Raw genomic sequence first — 5,080 nt, forward strand, 5'->3', positions numbered from 1 at the left:
TTTGGGTCTATTATGAAGGGTGGTGTTTCCCTAATTTCTTTCTCGGCTTGTTTCTCTTTTGTGTAGAGGAAGGCTACTGATTTATTTGAGTTAATTTTATACCCAGCCACTTTGCTGAAGTTGTTTATCAGCTTTAGTAGTTCTCTGGTGGAACTTTTGGGATCACTTAAATATACTATCATATCATCTGCAAATAGTGATATTTTGACTTCTTCTTTTCCGACCTGTATCCCCTTGACCTCCTTTTGTTGTCTGATTGCTCTGGCTAGAACTTCAAGAACTATATTGAATAAGTAGGGAGAGAGTGGGCAGCCTTGTCTAGTCCCTGATTTTAGTGGGATTGCTTCAAGTTTCTCTCCATTTAGTTTAATGTTAGCAACTGGTTTGCTGCATATGGCTTTTACTATGTTTAGGTATGGGCCTTGAATTCCTACTCTTTCCAGGACTTTTATCATGAAGGGGTGTTGAATTTTGTCAAATGCTTTCTCAGCATCTAATGAAATGATCATGTGGTTTTGTTCTTTCAGTTTGTTTATATAATGGATCACGTTGATGGTTTTCCGTATATTAAACCATCCCTGCATGCCTGGGATGAAGCCTACTTGATCATGGTGGATGATTGTTTTGATGTGCTCTTGGATTCGGTTTGCCAGAATTTTATTGAGTATTTTTGCGTCGATATTCATATGGGAAATTGGTCTGAAGTTCTCTTTCTTTGTTGGGACTTTGTCTGCTTTAGGTATAAGAGTAATTGTGGCTTCATAGAAGGAATTCGGTAGTGATCCATCTGTTTCAATTTTGTGGAATATTTTGGATAATATTGGTATGAGGTCTTCTATGAAGGTCTGATAGAATTCTGCACTAAACCCGTCTGGACCTGGGCTCTTTTTGGTTGGGAGACCTTTAATGACTGCTTCTATTTCCTTAGGCGTTATGGGGTTGTTTAACTGGTTTATCTGTTCCTGATTTAACTTCGGTACCTGGTATCTGTCTAGGAAATTGTCCATTTCCTGCAGATTTTCAAGTTTTGTTGAATATAGGCTTTTATAATAAGATCAGATGATTTTTAGAATTTCCTCTGAATCTGTAGTTATGTCTCCCTTTTCATTTCTGATTTTGTTAATTTGGACACACTCTCTGTGTCCTCTCGTTAGTCTGGCTAAGGGTTTATCTATCTTGCTGATTTTCTCAAAGAACCAACTTTTGGTTCTGATGATTCTTTCTATGGTCCTTTTTGTTGCTATTTGGTTGATTTCAGCTCTGAGCTTGATTATTTCCTGCCTTCTACTCCTCCTGGGTGTTTTGCTTCTTTTTGTTCTAGAGCTTTTAGGTGTGCTGTCAAGCTGCTGACATATGCTCTTTCCTGTTTCTTTCTGCAGGCACTCAGCACTATGAGTTTTCCTCTATAGCACAGGTTTCATTGTGTCCCATAAGTTTGGGTATGTTGTACCTTCATTTTCATTAAATTCTAAAAAGTCTTTACTTTCTTTCTTTATTTCTTCCTTGACCAGGTTATCATTGAGTAGAGCATTGTTCAATTTCCACGTATATGTGGGCATTCTTCCCTTATTGTTATTGAAGACCAGTTTTAGGCCGTGGTGGTCCGATAGCACGCATGGTATTATTTCTATCTTTCTGTACCTGTTGAGGCCCGTTTTTTGACCAATTATATGGTCAGTTTTGGAGAAAGTACCATGAGGAGTTGAGAAGAAGGTATATCCTTTTGCTTTAGGATAGAATGTTCTATAAATATCTGTTAAGTCCATTTGGCTCATGACTTCTCTTAGTCTGTCTACGTCTCTGTTTAATTTCTGTTTCCATGATCTGTCCATTGATGAGAGTGGGGGTGTTGAAATCTCCTATTATTGTGTGAGGTGCAATGTGTGTTTTGAGCTTTAGTAAGGTTTCTTTTACGTATGTAGGTGCCATTGTATTTGGGGCCCAGATATTTAGGATTGAGAGTTCATCTTGGTGGATTTTTCCTTTGATGAATATGAAGTGTCCTTCCTTATCTTTTTTGATGACTTTTAGTTGAAAATTGATTGTATGTGATATTAGAATGGCTACGCCAGCTTGCTTCTTCCGACCATTTGCTTGGAAAGTTGTTTTCCAGCCTTTCACTCTGAGGTAGTGTCTGTCTTTGTCTCTGAGGTGTGTTTCCTGTAGGCAGCAGAATGCAGGGTCCTCGTTGCGTATCCAGTTTGTTAATCTATGCCTTTTTATTGGGGAGTTGAGGCCACTGATGTTGATAGATATTAATGAATAGTGATTATTGCTTCCTGTTATATTTATATTTGGATATGAGGTTATGTTTTTGTGCTATTCTTCTCTTTGTTTTGTTGCCAAGACGATTAGTTTCTTGCTTCTTCTAGGGTATAGCTTGCCTCCTTATGTTGGGCTTTACCATTTCTTATCCTTTGTAGTGCTGGATTTGTAGAAAGATATTGTGTAAATTTGTTTTTTCCTGGAATATCTTGGTTTCTCCATCTATGTTAAGTGGGAGTTTTGCAGGATACAGTAACCTGGGCTGACATTTGTGTTCTCTTAGGGTCTGTATGACATCTGTCCAGGATCTTCTGGCTTTCATAGTTTCTGGTGAAAAGTCTGGTGTGATTCTGATAGGTCTGCCTTTATATGTTACTTGACCTTTTTCCCTTACTGCTTTTAATATTCTTTCTTTATTTTGTGCGTTTGGTGTTTTGACTATTATGTGACAGGAGGTGTTTCTTTTCTAGTCCAATCCATTTGGAGTTCTGTAGGCTTCTTGTATGCCTATGGGTATCTCTTTGTTTAGGTTAGGGAAGTTTTCTTCTATGATTTTGTTGAAGATATTTACTGGTCCTTTGTGCTGGGAGTCTTCACTCTCTTCTATACCTATTGTCCTTAGGTTTGATCTTCTCACTGAGTCCTGGACCAATGTTTTGGACCAGTAGCTTTTTCCGCTTTACATTATCTTTGACAGTTGAGTCAATGATTTCTATGGAATCTTCTGCTCCTGAGATTCTCTCTTCCATCTCTTGTATTCTGTTGGTGAAGCTCGTACCTACAGCTCCTTGTCTCTTCTTTTGGTTTTCTATATCCAGGGTTGTTTCCATGTGGTCTTTTTGATTGCTTCTATTTCCATTTTTAATTCCTTCAACTGTTTGATTGTGTTTTCCTGGAATTCTTTCAGGGATTTTTGTGACTCCTCTCTATGGGCTTCTACTTGTTTATTTATGTTTTCCTGGAATTCTTTCAGGGATTTTTGCGATTCCTCTCTGTAGGCTTCTACTTGTTTTTTAATGTTTTCCTGTGTTTCTCTAAGGGAGTTCTTCACGTCTTTCTTGAAGTCCTCCAGCATCATGATCAAATATGATTTTGAAACTAGATCTTGCTTTTCTGGTGTGTTTGGATATTCCATGTTTGTTTTGATGGGAGAATTGGGCTCCGATGGTGCCATGTAGTCTTGGTTTCTGTTGCTTGGGTTCCTGTGCTTGCCTCTCGCCATCAGTTTATCTCTAGTGTTACTTTGTTCTGCTATTTCTGACAGTGGCTAGACTGTCCTATAAGCCTGTGTGTCAGGAGTGCTGTATACCTGTTTTCCTGTTTTCTTTCAGCCAGTTATGGGGACAGAGTGTTCTGCCTTCGGGCGTGTAGTTTTTCCTATCTATAGGTCTTCAGCTGTTCCTGTGGGCCTGTGTCTGGAGTTCACCAGGCAGGTCACTTGCAGCAGAAAAGGTGGTCTTACCTGTGGTCCCGAGGCTCAAGTTTGCTCGTGTGGTGCTGCCTATGAGCTCTCCACGGTGGCAGCAACCAGGAAGATCTGCGCCGCCCTTTCCGGGAGCTTCCGTGCACCAGGGTTCCAGATGGAGTTTGGTGTTTTCCTCTGGCGTCAGAGATGTGTGCAGAGTGCAGTCTCTTCTGGTTTCCCAGGCGTGTCTGCCTCTCTGAAGGTTTAGCTCTCCCTCCCACGGGATTTGGGTGCAGAGAACTGTTTATCCCGTCTGTCCCTTCAGGTTCTGGTGGTATCTCAGATGCAGCGGTCCTGCTGCACCTGGGCCCTCCTCTGCGGGAACCCAAAGGCCTTAAACAGTTTCCTCTTGGGCCAGGGATGTGGGCAAGGGTGAGCAGTGTTGGTGGTCTCTTCTGCTCTGCAGCCTCAGGAGTGCCCACCTGACCAGGCAGTGAGGTCTCTCTCCCACGGGGTTTTGGAGCAGAGAGCTGCTGCGGGCCGGGATCCGCGGGTTTGGGACTCCCGGTAAACCCCGGAAGTGCCCAGTCCTAGAGGACTTTTTGCCTCTCTGTGTCCTGAGTTCACCAGGCAGGTCTCTTGCAGCAGAAAAGTTGGTCTTACCTGTGGTCCCGAGGCTCAAGTTTGCTCGTGTGGTGCTGCCTATGAGCTCTCCACGGTGGCAGCAACCAGGAAGATCTGCACCGCCCTTTCCGGGAGCTTCCGTGCACCAGGGTTACAGATGGTGTTTGGTGTTTTCATCTGGCGTCAGAGATGTGTGCAGAGTGCAGTCTCTTCTGGTTTCCCAGGCGTGTCTGCCTCTCTGAAGGTTTAGCTCTCCCTCCCATGGGATTTGGGTGCAGAGAACTGTTTATCTGGTCTGTCCCTTCAGGTTCTGGCGGTGTCTCAGACACAGCGGTCCTGCTGCTCCTGGGCCCTCCTCTGCAGGAACCCAGAGGCCTTATACAGTTTCCTCTTGGGCCAGGGATGTGGGCTGGGGTGGGCAGTGTTGGTGGTCTCTTCTGCTCTGCAGCCTCAGGAGTGCCCACCTGACCAGGTGGTGAGGTCTCTCTCCCACAGGGTTCGGGAGCAGAGAGCTGCTGCGTTTCGGGATCCGCGGGTTTGGGACTCTCGGTAAACCCCGGAAGTGCCTGGTCCTAGAGGATTTTTGCCTCTCTGTGTCCTGAGTTCACCAGGCAGATCTCTTGCAGCAGAAAAGTTGGTCTTACCTGTGGTCCCGAGGCTCAAGTTTGCTCGTGGGGTGCTGCCTATGAGCTCTCCGCAGCGGCAGCAACCAGTGACGCTGCCTTTTTTCTTTTCTCCCTACACCCTTCTGGTACTCAGGTTGGACAACTAGGTGCCCATGACCAA

This window comes from Rattus norvegicus, chromosome 1 (genome assembly GCF_021556685.1).
Source record: "Rattus norvegicus strain SHRSP/BbbUtx chromosome 1, alternate assembly SHRSP_T2T, whole genome shotgun sequence".
Classification (NCBI taxonomy): Eukaryota; Metazoa; Chordata; class Mammalia; order Rodentia; family Muridae; genus Rattus; species Rattus norvegicus.